The 21,443-nt window shown below is 41.7% G+C and overlaps 1 long non-coding RNA gene across 2 annotated transcripts; it reads right to left on the bottom strand.

Annotated features, from left to right (window-relative positions):
* Positions 1 to 6,677: 6,677 nt before the first annotated feature.
* On the bottom strand, positions 6,678 to 21,149 carry LOC144023229 (uncharacterized). 2 transcript variants are annotated; one of them, XR_013284507.1, is made up of 4 exons: positions 20,909 to 21,149; positions 10,456 to 10,562; positions 10,187 to 10,282; positions 6,678 to 8,064 (listed from the first exon to the last, which is right to left on the bottom strand). It is a non-coding gene; the product is annotated as an uncharacterized LOC144023229 (long non-coding RNA). The 2 variants fall into 2 exon arrangements; XR_013284504.1 differs by having other exon boundaries at positions 10,187 to 10,279.
* Positions 21,150 to 21,443: the final 294 nt, after the last annotated feature.

Raw genomic sequence — 21,443 nt, 5'->3', positions numbered from 1 at the left:
AAAAAGTGGTATCGAACAGCCCTACTAATCATAAAACTAATTTAAATAACATCACATAACTTTAGCTACTTTCAAATTATTGTAATAAAAAAAACATTTTTTTTTTCCCGGCTCTGTTGACTGATTGGAAAATCACATCAGATTCACTCAGTGTCACTACAAAATTCTCACGAGTTCACGGTTGCTGGTGCAATGATGTCGGCCTATTTCAAGCTTGTGTATGCTCAGTTAACTGCCCTGAGTCCATTATCCCAATCAAATTGATCGGTGCACATGACGGAGAGAACCATAAGCAGCCTGAAATTCACTTCACAAAAAGGCGGCTCTGCACTGTAACCTCGGTGTGTCGAGCATGACAAGCGCGTGAGCATCCATTGTCCATAGTTGTTAGAGGGATGTGCTCAGCATTCTAAGATTACCACACTGGCTTCAGGAAAACTATGGAAGCCCAACTACAATAGTCCTCCTGCTTGTAATTGTTTTGTACCCGTGTGTATGGTGCAGAAATGTATGTGTATATCATGATTGAACTAAGTTGCATGCAGAGTTGGGTAGTAACAAACAACATTTACTCCATTACATTTTGGAGAATTTGCACCTGACAAAGTACATTTAATGCAAAACACTTTTTACTTTTACTTGAGTATCATTGTTTAAAAAAAGAAAATGGCTGCTCTTACTCTGTTACATTGACCTACATTCAGCTTACCACTTATACTTTTATCTACAGGTTACTTGAGTCATTTTACTCAAAAGCAACAGTACTTTTACTTGAGTATAAATTTTGGCTACTCTCACCACTGGCTGCGTAATGAATATTGCGCAACAATTTCAGTTAACAAGATACAAGTACAATCTTAATCACTAAATATATCACCGTTAGGCTGAGGAAATCCTATCTAACAGGCTAACGCTGTAAAATATATCAAAACAACACACACTCTCGTACCCACATACACACTGCTCCTGTTAGCCTCCATTACGGTGACTGACAGTTGGCCTCCGAGGTTGTGTTAGTATTCAGTGGACTTCACTTTATTTCTGGCTGAACAAACTGACCTTCATTCTTGCAGAACCAATAACCACAGCAGCCGCTCTATCTTACGGAAACAGGAACAAAGCGACATGGCCGTATTCTCATTCAGAACATCGCCGCATAGTCTGCAATAATTGAGCATATGCCGACAAGACGTATGAGGAAGCAACAGGCCTGACTGCTCGGCTGTGGCACGCGGTGCGACCCCGCCAACCGCCCCACACGATAAAAACACAATTAACAAAAGTGTTGTTTATTTGAAATTTACCTGAATCTACAGGTCAACGAGCAGTTTGTCTTGAAGTACGAACATGGTGGCTAATGGATTTGGATTATTGCCAGGCTCTGATTCGATTTTAATGCTGCTTATATATCACCAATGCAAACCCACTGAACAATTCTGTTTAGCTAATGATTTCCCCCTGGTTGCAGGCATGCCACTATCTGTTCAACAGTGGCTCCAAAAAGATGCAAGGAGCTTTTAAGTAATGCGTTTTGAGAGACAAGCCAGTTATCTAATAACAACGCGATGCATCCGAGATGAGCAATGTTTGTCGTTTCAAATTCACCTGAGATGGGAAGCAGGATGTTTTCCGGCGAAAATGTGATTGCACTAATTATATTATTTTTCTTTCTGACATGCTTCAGTGCATAATTGCTACTTGCTAGAGGGATGGAAATTGTGGATTCTCCACGTGTGAAAGCCACCCCCCCCCCCCCGGAAAAAAAAATATAAAAAAATAATCTATTCCTGTGACCTGGAAACGCTGGAGTTGGTGCACCAGCACCACCTTGTCCGCCCTCCATCGCTCTGCCTGCGCCCTATCTCGGCGTCTGCATCTCTCGCCGTTGCTTTGCCCCCTTTTCGAGCATCTCCTCCATCGCTTTATACATCACTGCAATTTCCACACTGCCAGATGAAAATTGAGTGGGAGTACTGGGCGGCCGGATAAGATGGAGGTCTCTGACCGGACAAATATGAAAATTCAATTTCAGCCTCCCCTCCACCTGAAAAACGTGTGCCCTTCTTCACTCAGCATGCTCTCTTTTCAAAGCGTGTGCACTACCATGTCTCAAAAAGTGGATGAGAAAAATGCAGGGCAACCCACCCGCCATTATCAACCTCTATTGGTTGGTATCAACCACTGCTTTTAGTTTTATAGGCAATGTACTCACCAGATACATCCTTGTGTACCCACATCCGATGAGATACTACACCAGAATTTTATCAAACTAGTAGAGATGGGCGAGTACCGATACCAGATTTATTTTAAGGTATCTGTACTTGTGATCGTGACGGCGGCTGTGTTAGGGTCTGCGTTTTAGTTTGGGTTTTTCTTAGTAATGTTTTTCTTGTCTCTAGTTCTGTCAATGTCTTATGTCTTATGACCTGTGCTTGTTTTCCCGTTCCCTTGTGTTTGTCCAATCAGCTCCCCAAGACACTTGTGTCCTGTCCAGGTGTCTCTTGTTATCTCGTTAGTATGTGTATTTAGTTCCCTGCTTTTGTTCAGTCCTTGTGGAGTCTTTGTTGTTGTCGCGTCACACCTTGTTCCCCTGCAATTCTGAGTTCTGCCAGTTTAGTTTGAAACTAGTAAGTTTATTTCCCAGCCTTGGTTTGTGTTTTGTTGTACTTTGTTTGTTTATGCGTTAAATTAAAATATGTTTAAGCGCACCCCTGCCACGCCTTTCTTTGCCTCCCTCCACTTGGGTCCACAATCTCCCGCAAATCCTAACAGGCTAATATCTCTTTGGACAATTTTCTGATCAGGAACTGGAAATTACAAATGAGAAGATTAGAAAACTGTAATTTGCAATTTTAAAGCTGGTCAATTCCACACAGTGGAGTCAGACTCCTAGTTGTCGCTGCTCGCTTTAGCCACTTAACAGCTAGCCTTGATTGGCATTTTTTCTCTCTCAGAGCATTACTTGTAAAAACAACAACAACAACTCCTGATAACTCCTAATAAAATTGCCTATACATTAAGTTTAACAATTTCGACAGTGGCCCTGAATCAGATTATTTCAACGTTTTCCTATGGAAAACATTCTTTTGAAATCCAGACAATTTGGAGTTTGTTCAGCGACATGCAACAGACTGTGTTCAGGTTCCACTATATTCGACATTCTGTGTCCACAAATCTTCAACAACGACAAGCATCTCCTTTGGTTTGACTTTCAAAAGACACCACTGTAACCCCGGGTTTTCACTGGATGCGGTTGCGGTGCGGTTGCGGTGCGGTGCGTCTTGACTGCGTGCTCCGGACGGGTCAATTTTTTTGTCAATCCACACCGGCTCCGCACAGCTGCGGTCCGGCAGCTCCGTCGCCGCCCACTTCCCAACGTGTCTCGCGGGACCGCGCGCGCGCGATCATGTGGCATTTCACAACGAGAGGTGGACTTCTTTTGATTTAACATTTTCTTCTTCTTCTGCTATGAGATTCCATGCAGCATCCTTTTTTTGGTTGTCCTTCCGCGTCCGGCTGCCGCTCAGTACGGCAAGCGAGACGGGCACAACAAGCAATCGCGAACATCAAACTCACAATACATTACAGTCCTTATAAAAAGGATGTGCCGTGTCATATATTATTTTGTGGTTTTCCACCTCCAATATAAACCTCTCCTCGTCCATGTTCGCTGGTGTCTAAACCGTGAATGAGCACATGGCCCGGCGACGCCCACGTCACGTTTTGCTGAAAAACTTGCGAAATAGGAGCTGGCGAGTGTTTTATTCTGAAAGGTAAACGGAAATTTATTTTGAGACTGCCTCGGTCTTCCTGTCCCGCTCGATGTGTTTTGTGCTAGCTTGCCATTTGCCGGAGGCCTACCGCTGCGGCGTCCGGCAAAAATAGAAAATAGGCTATCCTTGCGGAAGGCTTGCGGCACGCCGCAGGCCTTCCGCAGTCGACACGCAACGCACCCGCAAGCGGTGTAAACTGCACCATTCGAATGAATGGAATCTAATTGCTTGCGTCGCCGGACCGCACCGCAACCGCACCGCAACCGCAACCGGTGAAAACCCGGGGTAAGCCTGGCAAGGCCAAACATGAGTAAGCCGACAACCCCAGTGGGAGGTTTGACAGCGAAACAGAACAGCGGCAAATCAAACAAATAACGGGATGAAAGCTTTGCGTAACAGGTGTCTGATTACCGTCTCCTTTTTTAGCTTAGGTGACATCTCCATTTCGCGGGGTTCTAAAAAGCACAGGGGTTTGTTGATAGCGCCTTTTATTGAGTAAAATTCTGATTTAGTCAACCAACACACCCGCTTATGGTTGATTCAGACACAATTCAAACACTCAAAACAAAAAATGAGACACATCTGGCCGGCAAACTCTGAAGCCATCGACTTATTTTTGGAGGCTTGAGGAATAACGATACAGAGGAGCTGTAATCTTCTTGAGTGACAGCGGCACACAATGCCTCTCTCTCCACACCCTAACCAGAAGACATCCGCTAAAAGCAACGCGATTCATGAGCGCAGAACACAGCCAGCCAGCGAGGTAACAGAAATTGCACTCAGCCACAAAGAGATAAGGTGATGAAAGACTGCAAAGGTAGGATGAAAAAAAAACTTGTGCTTTGTTCTATCTACTACACATTTTTGGGTTAGCTCAGTCATTTTTAGGCCTTTCCTATTGTTTTCACTTCCTGTTGCCACATTGTAAAGTCAAGACCCAAATATTTAAACATACAGAAATTTGAAACTGGGCTACTCTATTACCAGCTTTTCTTCAGTTACATTGCAAGCAATCTCAGGTTTGTTCAGCTCAGTTGTGAACGATAAAAAAAAGGAACTCATGATATTCCTTCACAATTCTTTACTCACCAAATGATTCAGGGGGAAAATGTGCACACAGATATTCATGTGTTTGCTTCATATAATGGGACACTTATATAGCCTGAAATGTGGAAAAAGCGGTTTGTAACTATGACATGGCAATGTGGTAGCATGTAAACTACCGTATTTTCTGCACTATAAGGCGCACCGCATTATAAGGCGCACCTTCAATGAACGTTTGTGTATTTTAAAATTTTTCCATATATAAGGCGCTACAGTAGAGGCTGGCGTTACGTTATGCATCCATTAGATGGTGCTGCGCTAAAGGGAACGTCAACAAAACAGATAGGTCAGTCAAACTTTATTAATAGATTACAAACCAGCTTTCTGACAACTCACTCTCAAAATGAATAAACAGCTGTTTTATTATTTTCTCTCAGGTAAAGTATTAGTATTAGCTAGCGATCCAAGATGGCGGGATCTTCTGTGCATGCGCGTCACCGATCGTGCAGGGTCACCGATAGCGTCTTGACAGCGAGACCTGTTACGGCTCAATATTGATCAATATATAAGGCGCACTGGATTATAGGGGGGCGGCACGGTAGTCGAGTGGTTAGCACGTCCGCTTCCCAGTTCTGAGGTCTCCGGTTCGAGTCCAGGCTCGGACCTTCCTGGGTGGAGTTTGCATGTTCTCCCCGTGCCCGCGTGGGTCTTCTCCGGGTACTCCGGTCTCCTCCCACATTCCAAAGACATGCATGGCAGGTTAATTGGGCGCTCCGAATTGTCCCTAGGTGTGCGTGTGAGTGTGGATGGTTGTTCGTCTCTGTGTGCCCTGCGATTGGCTGGCAACCAGTCCAGGGTGTACCACGCCTACTGCCCAGAGCCAGCTGAGATAGGCGCCAGCAGCCCCCGCGACCCTTGTGAGGAATAAGCGGTCAAGAAAATGGATGGATGGATGGATTATAGGGCGCATGGTCAGCTTTTGAAAAAATTGAAGGCTTTTAGGTGCGTCTTATAGTGCGGAAAATACGGTACTTTATAACAATAAAAACAGAAAATGTCAGTACTCATGAAACAAACGTCTTGAGAATGGCAGGACCACAACAACCCTTCCACCTCCAGAGTTCCGTCAATCCAGATACATGAGCCATGAGCTACCAAACTATATAATTATTTAATAATTACTACAATATTAACATGATTTTAAGCAAAAAAACAAAATAAAACAAACAAACCCTAAATTAAAGTCACTGTGAATGATGTGACAACTGCTCTGTTGACTGTCATATAAGCATCTGAGCAAACTGACTACCATTTTTACTAGTTCGGAGCATTTTAATCCACCTTTAAAGAAACCTATCCAAAATGAATTTCAGTAGGGCATGGACGGAAAAACAGAAAAATCTTAGTTTGTCTAGGGGTGCAACAAATTAGAAAAATCCCCGATTTTGTGCTAAGCATTTTTGGTTTGGTTCGGTATGTATTAAAAAAAGCTTAGAAAATCAATGTTTTGTCTTAAGTTAAGAGGGAATGTATATGTGCTTTATGTGAGATGTGCTTTATCTACTAATCAAGATATGAATCAAATCTTAACCTTGGCGTGTTGTCACAACCGTACTTTTTAGGCCTGTAAAGCTTTCGGGAGAGTACAGCAAAATGAAAATGGCTACTGTTGCGTTCATGCTAACATTGAAAAATGCTAATCAAAAGAGTTCTGTGAGTGATTAGCATGGTCAAGCTCTTGACCACGGGTCCAACTTCTTTTGCTCGTTGGTTTGATAGTGAATGAATATTTCATGACATGCTAGTGAATTAAACAAATGTGTGGTCTGCGTATCTACAACACAAAGGATACTTGGCAAATAACCAATTAAAACCACATCTTTAATTATTCACATTGTTACATGTATAAAAACAGAGTATATTCATTAAAAATAAATGATATGAAGGTACGCTGCCAAATCTCTTTTACGAAATGAGTAAACACCGAGGTGTAACTTTATGTGCTGGGATTCTATCCATATTTTTATTCCAGTGCGCACACATTCAATGGCCTCTTGCTGTGCACGTGTGTCAACAATCCACACAGTTTCATGGAAATCAGTGCTGCAGTGTTTATATATTCTGAATAACTAAAACACAAACCCGCCAAATTAAATTACGACTTTTGACAAACTCCAGAAAAGATTGTGAGACAATAGATGGATTCTCGATAAAAATACTGTTCTATTGCGGGAAGAAATGAAAGTCATTTTCATGTGGAAATTGGGTGTTCCTCAAAAATCCACAAAAGGTCAAAATGATTAAAAAAAAAAAAAAAAAGTTCTCTAGTGAATACAGATCGAATACTGAAAGAGAAGGGTATATTTAGGGACAAAAAAGCATTTCCTCTATAATCTTCATTGTCAGGTTCTTATTTTGATGGTGCTCTGATATAATGACGTGACTCCCTCAATCATCGCAATTTCCATAAATGAGCAATTTTGTCGCACATAACAAAAGGTAATAATTCTGCTGCAGCTTACACTGCCTCACATCGGCGGGCATCCTTATCTCGAGGGGGGGAAAAAAACAAACAAAAAACAACACATCAGAGCTTTACACTGAATGCGAGCAAATTATTATTATTATTATTACGCAAGTGCTGCTTGCAAACCAGGACAACCTTTTTGTGCAATAGTTTGTATATGCTAAAGGTGCAAAATTCTGGCCTTTAACTTCTGTCCTTTTTTGAAGGACAATAACTGACCTTAGTGATCTATACAGCCACAGGTATAATCCATGAGGCTGGGAGAGTTTTGTCACGGGGCTTAAGATGAGTAGATTGAGACGGTTTTGTTCGGGAGCTTTTATTTAGCCGGAATAGCTCCGATAAGATGGTGCTGATTGCAAATGCTGCTGTTCTAGAAATAGCCCAACACACAAATCCTGCTTGTAATGCCACGTGCAGTCTCTCCGAATCATGTTGTTTGCATTAGCAAAATATGACATTAACAGGAATCTTGAGGGGACGTGCGGGGGGGATCTCACTTGTTTGCAATGCAATCATGAGCAAATTCTAAACTTGATGTCGTCTCATCTAAACGACTTCTCTTCAGGTGTTGATCTTAGAAGTCCACGCGGGGATGCACACCAATGTCGATGCTCGTCTCCAACAACTGGTGCGTCCGAGTCAGATGGGGGACTCGTGTCCATTGGCTCTTCAATCACGGCAAAAGGAAGCAAGCAGGTGTCTCGTTATTGCGTGCGTCTATCAAGGTGGGGCAAAGGAGAAGACAAAAATAATTAACTACATGCATGGAGGAGGGTCTCGCTGAGAAGTTCAGGTTTGTAAACCCCTATAATGATTAACTAATCCTTATAGATGGCTGGGTTGCTTCGTTTTGGATTTGAGATCAGCAAAGCTTGTGAGATGATGATAAAGATTATGATGGAATCTCAAAATGTTAAAAATTGGACACGTTTAACTATCAAATGAGTATGTATTTCGTACAGTGGATTTGTCACAGTAGGTAGGAAAACGTGCCACAATCATATTTTTCCAACAAAAGCTATTTGTCAGTCCTGTGTTTACTGTTTTATAAGGTTAGGCCTGTGCAGATCGATTCAAGTAGCGATAGATTCGATACTAAAGTGAGTATTGGTATCGTATCGATTCAAAAGAGCTAGTATCAATCATTTGCATTTATTTATTTATTTTGGTTTCTCATGGGTCCCTCGCGCAATTTTGCTTTGTGTGAGCTTTTCCAACTACTAGTTGAAGTAGGTATTGGTGTAGCGCAACATCTAAGTATCATCTTATGTCTAGAGGAACTTCGATGGCTGATGTTTCTCTTCTTCTTCTTCTTTTTTTTTTTTGGCTGATGTTTCTTTGAGTGCAGAAGAGCGACAGGGACTTAGAATATGAAGACTACATTGTAACTTTAACCAAGAGTCTAGGTATGTTTCTGTTTAGGATGTTATATTATAGCATATTTACGAAGCCAACAACAAAGTTTAATTTGCGAAAAACAAACAAACAAACAGACATGTTATTTAATAGGAAAAATATTTTAAAATACCTGATATTTTATGAAACTAAAAGTACTTTGTATCGGTATCGGCGATACTGGCACCAGTATTTACTTCAATCGATACCAAAATCTCAAGTACCGCACAACTCTAGTTGGAGTGCCATAAAAGCAAAACATATTTAGGTTATTTCACTGTTCTGCTCATTTTCACTGCTTTTTAATCAGAAACTGGTGTGTGTGTGTGTGTGTGTTTTTTTGTGAAACCTATAGACTGCTAGTTACCAACAAAACACAGTGAGACAACCTTTTCAACTCTTTCTTTTAGTAGGCTCAGTGCTTGCACTGTCACTGAGGACGATGTTGTCAAACTACACCTCTGTTTTGAAAACAGCTGACATTGAATGAGTTATGTGAGCAAGCTGCCAGCAACTCATTCGGCAATGGCTTTGATAGCTGATAATATGCAAGAATAAGATTCCCCAATCATTTTGACAAACAAAAAAAAAAGAAAAAGAAAATTTCCTCAGTTTATTCTGAAGCATGTTTAGACTCTTCAGGCAATGATTCAAACTTTGTAGGAACTCTGGGGGGGGAAGGCTCTTTTCTGTTCCAGCTAACAAGCAAAGAGATGCTTGAATGGGTTCGATTTCAACACCTTTGGGATGGGCTTCGACCGGAGATGGAGAGACAGGCCTTCTTGTCCATACTATCTTCTGGATAAAAGGTTTACAATTCCCACAGATCCATTCAAAAATCTTAAAGAAAATCTACCGCAATGAGGGCAAAGGCCAAAATCAAATTCAGTATTTTGTTCAATATTCACTTCCTGCAGTGTTTACCAGTGTTCTGGTCCGTATGCGTCATAGATAAAATGACACAGACAGCACTACTCTAAAAAACACCTCATTACTCCTCCTGGTGTGGATCAGTCACCTCACTAAACGACTTCCTCTCTATTCCTCATCTCAGAGAAGACCTGAAGCAAAAGGCCCAAGTGTCTCGACACTCATCGATTACGCTCTCGTGAAATATCCACTTCCACATCATCAGCTCAGTATCTGACAAGTGTCTCTCATTTCCCTTGAATGCACTCTTCAAAATGATGGACTCACCCAACCCTTCAACCACTTTCACACAACCCACCAACTGTGCAAATAGGAATCTTTCAAAAGCCTCTCATTAATCGCTAATGCTAAATGATATCTTGGTTGACTGTTCAACAGTGCTAAACATGCATTCACCATTATCCAACCTTTTTTTGCTCAGTCTTGACAGCTATTGGAAGCTGGCTGTGTGGATTATTTCACACCGGTCACGCATTGAAACATTGGAAATGTACCGTTAGGAAGCTCAGCTTGCCTTGTCTGGCCTGTGACTGCAGGGGATGGTTTTGGACTGCATTTCCTATGATTGGTAGATGCAAAAGCAGGAAGTAGTTCTTGTTCCGGTCACCTGCTGTATAAGTATATCCTGTTACCGATTCGATGCGGATGCATATGAGAACACATACGTATGTTTGGAAGTACATAGGAAGGAATTTAACAGTGAAATATCATTTTTAATGGGTTTGTCATATAAATCACGTTGACAACTGTGTGATTGACATACACATGGCAAAAAAACAGGACCTGTGTAATATCAGGACAAAACAATGAGGTTGACGAAATCCGCCTGGACACGGGACCCAAGGCTCGACAATAGGACTGTCCTGGCCAAAACAGGGTATCTGGTCACCCTGCAAAGCAAGCAGCAGTTTGACAGATGATGAACAATTGTTCAAAAAAGAGGCTTCAAGGTTTGGTTTATCTCACTTCCAGTAAAATTTATGCTTTTAATCAAACATAAAGGAATGACAATTAAACATTGTTACTGGGCTACATAGCTTTACCCTAAAGCTAGCTTAATATGCTACCCCACAATAACAAGTAGACACGGGCTAACTAATACTTTAAAACAGTTGGATTTATGTCATTTCATCCATCCATTTTCTTGACCGCTTATTCCTCACGAGGGTCGCGGGGGGTGCTGGAGCCTATCTCAGCTGGCTCTGGGCAGTAGGCGGGGCACACCCTGGATTGGGTGCCAGCCAATCGCGGGGCACACAGAGATGAACAACCATCTACGCACACAAGCACATCTAGGGACAATTCGGAGCGCCCAATTAACCTGCCATGCGTGTCTTTGGAATGTGGGAGGAGACCGGAGTACCCGGAAAAGACCCACGCAGCCACGGGGAGAACATCCAAACTCCACCCACGAAGGCCGGAGCCCGGATTCAAACTGGAGTCCTGAGAACTGGGAGGCGGACGTGCTAACTAGTCATCCACCGTGCCGCCCTCATGTAATTTCTATTCATTTTAATTTGGATTATTTGAGGTACGGTTGGTGTGAGTTACAAGCAGAAATAAACGGGTATCTAAAGACGCTACTATATTATTTACGTTGCAATGTATGTGCTGGCCATATGGTTATTTTTTCACAAATATATTATTTGCTGCCCAATAAGACAGTAGTTCATTCGTATACTGTCTCCTGACACATCATCATCTGTATTCAATTCACATACAACACAAAATAGTCATATTGATGCAGCTTCATGCAAACAGCAGCTAGCCATGACAGCAGGGAGCCACCGAGGGTAATGTAAATGTAGCTTAAAGGGATCGTTTGGCTTTTTTAACATGAATCTCAATTTGATCCTCACCTCCCGTGTGTGCGATCAGCACTGACTTACCCCCGACAGCGTTCTGTGACACGCGTTCTGGTTCGGCGTTGGACGAGAGGAAAATAGAACAGCAAGGTGACTGGGGTCTCGGAAATAAAGCGTTTTTCTTCTAAAAACTATTTGTTTTCAAAAGCGTGATACATTTCCATCACAATACTCTTTTCTGAATAAAGTCAGACGCCATTACCGCCAGCCACTACTTTTCTGTTCGTTCGTTCGTATCACTGCGCGGCGCCCTGTAGAACGCTAACCGACGCACTGCAGCCAGCTAGCTTATACTTCCGCCTGGAGTTGTTTGCCTTTTCGGCGGAAGTATCAGCTAGCTGGCTGCAGTGAGTCGGTTAGCGTTCTACAGGGCGCCGCGCAGTGATACGAACGAACAGAAAAGTAGTGGCTGGCGGTAATGGCGTCTGACTTTATTCAGGAAAGAGTATTGTGATGTAAATGTATCACGCTTTTGAAAACAAATAGTTTTTTGAAGAAAAACGCTTTATTTCCGAGACCCCAGCCAGCTTGCTGGACTATTTTCCTCTCGTCCAACGCCGAACCAGAACGCGTGTCACCGAACGCTGTCAGGGGTAAGTCAGTGCTGATCGCACACACGGGAGGTGAGGATCAAATTGAGATTCATGTTAAAAAAGCCGAACGATCCCTTTAACTGAATATGTGAATGTATATTTATGATATTTATTTATGTTAAGATATACATGAATGTTAATAGAATTTTGTATTCAAAATTGCTAAAATTACATTTACACTTGAAAATGACCTTAAGCACAATTAATTTAAGGCTAGTATGGTGGCTGTAGTTGTGCAGGTGATGGCTTTAAGTCTACTTTGTTCTTGTTGATCTGTATAAGAAAACGTCACAGACAGAATACTAAATATATATAATTACTGTAGTACGATAAATAGTTTTGGGTGTGAGGTAAGACAGCATATTTGGCAAAATATCAATTACATTAGGTATTAAAGATTCCTACTTAGAGGCAAACACAGGTTGACCTACACGACTTCCATGTGCCTGTGCTTCCATATTTGACCCTGGCTATAGGGCTATTGCTGCGTTTGTGAGGCGATTCCACTATTGTCCAAGCGTCTGGGGATCAGAGTGCTTCATAACACTGAAACGTACTTATACTATCACTGAAATGCACTTGTGCGTGAACAATGGCAGAGGCTGGATATATTCCACACATTGCTTGGCAAAAATTTCAGAGGTCAGCGTGGATTAAGTAGCTCAAATGAAAAATCTTCTCATTTTGTTACACTGCGGCTGAACTTGGCTGTGTAATCTCGTCTTTGCTACAACAAAGGTTGTATTGAAATCCCACGGCATGCGTGTGCCAGCAGGGAACTGCAAATACTGGTGCATCTAAAGTTTAAAATATCTTTTGCAATGTCTTCATGGCATCTCCAAATTACAAATCTTAACGTGGTCAAATGTTCCTTACGCATGCTTGTGCGGAAATATCCATCCATTTTCTATAGTGCTTATCTTCATTAAGGATGTGGGTGACCTCGTGCCTATCTCAGCTGACTTTGGTTGAGAGGAGTATTCCCCCGTCTGGTCAAAAGCCAGTCGTAGGGCATGTATAAACAAAACTGACCATTCACAGTCACTTTCAAAACTACGGACAATTTATAATCTTCTGTTAGCCTGGTGTGTGTAAAGTGTCTGCTCTGTCCATCCAAACCTGGGCTTTGAAGATGGGCAACCATCGTATCACCGGTAAAGAGTTGAGTGTGCTAACCCTAGGCTAGGCTAAAAGTACGTACATCCATGACACTTCAATCTGTCTAAACTGTGTGAAGAAGCCACAGCATTTAGAGAAAACCAACACAAACAAAAGAACAAAATTCAACCTCAGGCAGATGTGCTAATGATGAAATCACATTTTTTTGTCAAGCTGAAAAGAAGGCTAAAATAATAACAGCTATCAATAATGACTTACGTGGCCGTGCTGATCTTTCAGTCTGCTAAGTGGTAAAAAATGAGAAACAGTTTTGAGCCAGGCCAAAGCAACGAGTGAAGAAGGTGTAGTTGCAGTCTCCCGAACACAAGACAGAACACATGTTGACACACATCTGGCAACAGACGTCACAGCAGTGGTCCGAGCAAAATTTCCAGTCACAGTGCATGCAGCAGCAGCCCTTTGCATGGTATTCCTCTTCGCTTTGTTGCTGACAAGTGTCTGAGCCCATGGTGGACATCTTAGACAACAGGAGGTGGGATATTAAAGGAAATCACTATCTGGAAAAATATCTTGTTTGGATGTCCGGAAACGCAGTGGAGAATGGAGAAATTCAGTGAAGATATAATGTTTATAATTGGCTGTCAGGCAGTCTTGACAACAGCAAAAGTTTGCCTCATATTGCAAATAAAGTCTGATGGCGCATTGTCGAAGTCACACAGTGTTTACCTCCTGAGGCCTTCTCAGTCTGCTTTGACGTCATTCGCCGGATGTGTGATGACGAGTCTTACGATCAGCTCTGAGAAAAAGTCAGCTGTTCGTTAAGGCATGACAACCTCAAAAATTGCGTAACTAACAAAATATCCAGCAAGATAAAGACACTCATTCAACGTCACTTTACTGTTGCAATAGTCTGAGTGGTGTGTGAGATTTTAGGAAAACATCAATAAGCATTTGTTGTTTGGAAAATAACCCTAACCCTAACATAGTAAATGGAAGAGGCAGAAAAGATAGAAAAATGAAATCAAGTCCAAGTTACGATTGGGAGGAACCCGAAGATTCGTCAATGCAGATTTGTTTTAGGGTACAATCAAATCTCATTCTCAATCTCTCTTTTGTTAATCACATTAGAAGTATGCAGTAAGAAAAACTTTCCATTACTAACAGTAGAGGAAGAGGAAGGAGAAGAGGAAGGTGTTTTCTCAACCTCCCTGTCTCATTTTCCTTCTCCCTTACTGCAGGAGAGTCTCAGCCAAGTCCCTGCTCCAGCTAAAAAGCCTGAATTGAGCCGTCACGCTACCGCTTGGCTGCTCTCAGGGAATTTATAAAACATTTTTCAAAGCTCTATTGGCTGTCAGTGATGTGACAAGATACACACCTGCGAGTTGATGGAAGAACAAGATGTACGGCATGAGTGGAAACCCTTAGGAGGGCGGTCGTCTGCAAGCAACTCTTTTTAGGCATACATTTGCAGCACGGATCAATACAGCTAGAGGACACTGGCCACGATTGATGAATTTATGAACTCGTTGAAGAACGCGACATCACAGTGCATTCTCCCGCTCTTGATGTTGACTGCCTATGACTAGGGGAAATGAAGTTTTTGGAAAAAGGATCTTGTTCTCATGTCTACGAGTGACAGAACAGTTTGGACGACAAACTTTAGGATTTCTCCCTGTGGGACGAAAGTGCTGTTTGTTGAAGCTGTGTATGACAGCGATGACTTTTTGAACCCAAGTGTCACACCAAATGTGTTCATGCAATTTAGAACACATCTGAATTTTGCCTCAGATCTTCCATCAAAACTGGAAATGAAAATCACTGGTGATGTTGGCATATCATGAGAGACCTCAGTGAAACCCCAGTCTGGTTTTTGATTTGGCTAACTTGAAGAGTGACCAGTGTTCTGGAATGTGTTGCTTTGTTTTAGAGTAGCGATTCTTAACCTTGTTGGAGATACTGAGCCCCACCAGTTTCTTAAGTTAGGAGTTTCTAAACTCGTCTATATTGAAAAATACAAATCTCATTTTTTTCCTTCAAATTTAAGACATAGGTAGGGTTCACTGGTGAACAAAATTAAAGATGAAGAGGAGCATTTTCTTGAATGTGGCTCTCTTCACCTTGAATTCAGAAAGTGTTCATGTATTTTCCATCTCCATCCAGCTGAACTGATTGAATGCCAGCCATTTGCATCGCTGCCACCCCCTCAGTGCCAGCCATTTTACAAGATTTTAACAATTTTTGATGGCCTACAGAATATTGTGTGGTATGGGTATAAAAACATGGGACCCACCAAAAGAAAGCTTAAACCCTAATTTTTCATAAAAAAAAACAAACATCATTTCTCCCTAGCATTTGTCATTCCAGAATAATCAGCAGTAGAAGAAAGAAACCCCGAGTTAATTCATGGATAGGGGCGAGCCACATATATTAAATACCCGAGTTAACTCGTGGAGGGGAATGAATGAGTTAAAGAAGTGTTCCTTTGGTTTTGCTAGATAACTAGCTAATGCTAATGCAGTTAGGCTGCTGACTCCCATCACTCAACTCAACTCTATATTTACATACAGAGCACTTGAAAACAACCAACCACTGTTTTCTTAAGATGGAACACATGGGCAGCAGATACAATGAAAACAGCAGAGGCCCCAGAATTGAACCCTGTGGAACACCATACGTTATAATATACATGTGAATTCATGTTGCACATATTCGTCTGACCACTTTCTTTTTTGGCTCAACATAGTATGAAGGAATTACAATAATGGAGAAATCAGACGACGCACCATCACAATAGTCAAAAGTCGACTTCTGAGTGCACCAAATTCCTTGCAGCACAGACAGGCCCATCAAGGTGTGTGTCTGGACCCCCTGAGAATGACTCACCAAACAAACCCCTGGGGTTCCATCGAACCCAGGAAAAGAAGCACTGTTTCAGAGTCTTTGTCTTGTAGGACATTTTCAAAGCATGTACTGTATAGTGTAGCAGTTATATTTAATGATGTTATGGCTGTTTACTTAGTAAATGAGACGTCGTTCACAGAATTCACAAGGGGCTGTGCTCACAGATGAGTACATCATTTTGTTACAGCATCAGACAAACTGTTTCAATCACATTCTAACAAAGATGTTTTTCAAGTCCCATGGAGACTGAAGCCTTTGTATGAACACTTCACCCACATTTTCCAAGAAGCCATTACTTTCCAATGGTCACTTTGTGTGTGTGTGTGTTTTTTTTTGTACTTTCCGTGGGATTTCACTCATTGATGCTCCTGAGTTTGCTCGCAACTTCCTACCATTGCTGGATTTCAGCATGTAGTTGAAAGAAGAGCCATTTCTATTGAGTTCTTTTTTTCAAAACAAATTGTTCCAGCAATGAAAAATCCTTGTGAGTTTAAAAAAAAAAAGGAAAAAAAAGAAAAGAAAAGAAAAGAACAAAAACACTAGTGTGATTGCTTCGCATTCGCACTTGTTGTCCAGCCTTCTCTCGGGAGCCGTGCTCATCACGCTCAATCAAGGAGCGCATCTGTCCACACGGCAGCTCTCCTGACGTTTCATCATTTCCCTGCCTTCTCCGCTCTGACTGTCACGCGAGTCTCCCCCTTTCGCACTAGCTCTCTGTTTTTGACACAGCCAAACACAAATGTCAGCCGGGTCGACGTGACAGGTGAGTGACAATGAAGCAGATTTGACCTTGACGAGTTCCCAGATTGAAGTGACAGTAATAAAAGGCTGGAGTGAGCTATTGTTGGCCCTGGGGCATCCATTAATGAATGACATGAAACGGGACAGGAAGAGGGAGGGGTGGGGGAGGAGGGAATGATGGAGGACAGGTGACAGCAGCCCACGCATGAGCCTCAGGGGTGCGCAGAAGGCTCACTCTTAAACATGCGCTTAATGGCGCATGCTCACACCTGCCTGTGCCCGCTAATGTGCACAAGCAATGTTGTGAGGTGTCAAAACACACAACCCAGACAAGCCTTTGCCACCCAAAGATGTTTTGGTGAAGGCTGTGTTTACGCTAGAATACTTTGCCCGCCAATTCATTTCATTATTCATACGCTAAGTCGTCCCTTTAGCACTTCCCGCTGACTATGACTCTCCTACCCGATCATGCACTGATTCGAACGGCAATAACTATTGGCTTAATCCGCAGCTGCAGAGCATACTGGCTGATTTGTCGAAAGCTACTTAAGGGATTGTGGCATCTTAATGTATCTTCCACTGCAGTGCTGTTCTTATGAATTGAGCATAATTTGTTGGTCTTTTCAACCAATCGTGGGGTCAATTTGGATAATGAATTGATAGTGGTGATAAGTGTCAGACTTGCTAATGGAACGAACTGCTTAACCTCCATATTCCCAATGCACCCTTCACTTAATGTCAGGATAATTAGATTACTGCCGCTGATACTTTATTTGCCCACAGATACCAGGTTTGACATATAGTTGTGGTCAGTTACATGTATCGACATTTATCATGGGCACAAACGTCTTCAGTTTGGACCCACTATGATTTATTTATTAAAACTCTTCTTTTTCCATGGTATAAAGTTTACAGAAAAAGGAGAAATTGTGATAGAATAGTGGTGACCCAATTTTTTTTTTTTTTCAAATTGAGTTTGAGAACAAGTGCTTATATTTGAGTACTTGCCAATAGGCTACTGAACACCGACAATTGATAATGCCATTACATTTTATATTGATAAATGGTAAATGGACTGCTTTTTATATAGTGCTTTTATCTAAACCATATGGTGCCCAAAGTGCTTTACAATTGAAGCCTCACATTCACCCATTCACACACACTCATACACCTGTGGTCGGCTGCTGCCATGAAAGGCGCTGTCAGGTCCACTGAAGCAAATTGGGGTTCGGTGTCTTGCTCAAGGACACTTCCACATGGTCACCAGGGGTGACTACTCGACCACTGAGCCATGCCGCCACAACTGTATTAAACAAATATTAATCAAATATTGTTCAAAACAACACACCTTTCTTGAACATGGCATATAAAAATGTTAGTAGTAGTTCATGTTATGATATTGTACTGAAAGAAATCACTTTCAATGACAAAATGTTTCCCGACAGCAGCTCAAGCAGACGTTACAAGGCTGCTATAGTGTAAACATGAATTGCTGCTGACTGAACAGCAAGATGGTTTTAATTACACCTTAAATGGGTGAAAAAAAATAAAAGGTGTTAAAATTGACATAAAGATGCTTGTAGTTACCTACAACACAGTTTAATCTCTACAACTCACAAGCGGTTAATTCAATGTGGGGAAAGCAGATTTCTGTCCGCAGAATCTCACTTTAAAAGCAACACAGATCACAGTTTGAGCTCTAAACAATTTAGGAACTCGCCAATGTTGTTTCCCAATTTTGTGTTAGCATTACGCTACTGAAAAAAAGTCAACGTTATGTAATATATAATCTCTCTTTGATGTTAAGTTTGACAGTAAACTTCAACGGTGAGTGTACCGGTATATTAAATTTAGACTTCTGGATGTGACAAAATGTAAAATTATTCAAGGTTGCTCATTAAATACTTCTTTTAGAAATGATTGAAGATGAATATTGTATAAGCATACCATTTGCTGCTCACATTAGTAATATTGTACAACTGATTTTAAGCTGGGGCGGCACAGTGGATGACTAGTTAGCACATTCGCCTTCCAGTTCTGACGACTCGGGTTCGAGTCTAGGCTCCGGCCTTCCTGGGTGGAGTTTGCATGTTCTCCCCGTGCCTGCGTGGGTCTTCTTCGGGTTCTCCGGTCTCCTCCCACATTCCAAAGACATGCATGGCAGGTTAATTGTGCGAATTGTCCCTAGGTGTGCTTGTGAGTGTGGATGGTTGTTTGTCTCTGTGTGCCCTGTGATTGGCTGGCAACCAGTTCAGGGTGTACCTAGCCTGATGCCCAGAGCCAGCTGGGATAGGCCCCAGCACTCCCTGCGACCCTTGTGAGGAGCAAGCAGTTCAGAAAATGGATGGATGATTTTACGCTGCCTGAATGAGATTTGCTTAACCTGAGGAATATATATATATACGTTTTAGTTATTTTGCAAACTCAATTTATCAAGTTGTCATATATACAAAAAACACAATTAAATACACCTGTTCTCTGGTGGTTAAAGATTGCGCCGGTCACAATATTAGAAGTGCTGTTCTCAGGAATAAAAGTTCCCATGAAGTCCCATGTTGGATTATTAAAATCACATCACTTTCTACGCGGGCTATGACATCTGCGACGTTCTCCCTTCACCTCCTTTGGGATGATAGCTCAAGACAATCGATGACAGTTTAACGATACAGTTTAAACAATATAAAACAGGGGGAGATTTATTCAACAATGGCTAGTAGATATGGCAGCGACTGTGTGATATAAGAGGGGCACACTGTGTTACTGGCGACTCCCACATTTCATTGGAAATGACGAGACGGTCGTATTTCATCCCGGCCGGCCGTCCCCGAGGGCTCGGCTACAGCACCCCGCTACTCTACATCATTCCTATCAAAGGAGAGGGAAGCAAGGACTAATTGGCAGGTAGTTTGTCAAATTCAGGGGTGACATAGGGAAGACAAAGAGTCTTGGTGCATAGAAGTGAAACAGCTTGTGTCAATTTTGGTCGGGGGAGCACCGCAATGCGGGTTAAGCTTCATTAACGGCAAACTGTCAACCCAAACTTTGTCACCTGTAATTTCGTGACTTAATGGTTGTCAAATATGCACTCTAGTGGCTTTTGCTGGTCCTCCCAATTCACTAATGTTATTTGTGTCATTCACCGTGCAAGACGCTGTAAAAATGCAATCCATTTACTTTAGTTTTTCAGTTTGGAGCATCATTTATTATACTGGATGTTGGGGGTGTTCCTATCAGGGTTTTATATTGCTGATTATGATATAATCATCCATGAGTGAGAGATGACAATTTGTATTAAATATTGGAATTGTTATGTGTTTTTTACATAAGCAGGGGAGAAAAAACTTATTAAAATCGGAAGTCAGATTTTTATTTATTTATTTTTTAAAAGTCATCCGTCTGTATAGAAGACAATATACAGTGTCTTTTAAGTAATTCTAACAAATCTCAGTTGGTACAATTCAAACAGATCTCCAAATTATGTACATATAAATTCCAGTAGAAACCATAACCAAATAAAATAATAATCAATAAAAAGGCATTTTACTCAACAAAACCGGTCATTATTTGTCAACCTCTGGAAGGATTTAAACTCAACATCAATAAATAGTTCATAGACGTTAAGTTTATCTTTGCATCCACCGTTCAAACAATAAAGCATATTTGGATTTTGCCAACTGATTAAAATAAACACTTAATTAACAGTAATTGTAAGACATTTAACAACATTAGCTCTGACAATGTAGCTGGGAAGCTGGCATTCCAGGAACTCAAACTCGGATTGGTCAAAAAGTTATATACTTCCTACTTTGTAATATGGGTCTGACATCCGATTGGATAAAACCTGATGACTTCAAAATAAGGGGGCGAAGTTTGCTCATAAATTGGGCAAACGTTCAACTCAGAAACTGGATGGAATAAAATTGGAGATGGGTCAACTAAGTTGTTAAGGTGGATTAAATGATGTTCTCGAAAAGCATCTGTTTGTCATGTTTAAAAAAACTGCGAAGACCATCCTACCAGCTCTCCTGCTCGTCTGAGGGAAAAACACCTCTCAAATGTCGCTAATGTCCGAGCTCATCTTCATCATCATCTTCACCAGTCTCTGCAGCCGAACTCGCTTCATACGATGTCCTCATGCGGAACACGGTCAGCTCAGTGGAGCTACAACGATAAATAGCCGAATCCGAAGCTCACTACACGAAGCTAGCAACATGCTACAAACACTCGAAGTGCGCATGCGCAGGTGGAACGAACTCGCGTGACGTCATTACGCATATTGATTGACAGGATCGAGAAACAATCGTTAAGATGATTCACCCGGAAGACGCAACCACAAAATTATCCTTGAACCGACCTTAAAGTTTGAATATTTAGCAGACAACAGCGAGGCAGCGTTCCTGTTAGTCCATCAGACTTTAAGGTTAAATTGCACTACGATGGGTAAGCTAACTTCTTTATGTTTAGACTCTGCTGTTGGTTTTGAAGCATCTTACCTTGAGCAGTGATGTTCATGAGGTGTGAAACAAAAAGGAAACTAAACTTTACTAAACTT

Source organism: Festucalex cinctus, chromosome 1 (assembly GCF_051991245.1).
Source record: "Festucalex cinctus isolate MCC-2025b chromosome 1, RoL_Fcin_1.0, whole genome shotgun sequence".
Classification (NCBI taxonomy): domain Eukaryota; kingdom Metazoa; phylum Chordata; class Actinopteri; order Syngnathiformes; family Syngnathidae; genus Festucalex; species Festucalex cinctus.
Note: the sequence above shows the minus strand (reverse complement) of the source record. Positions and strands in the feature narration are given on the sequence as shown.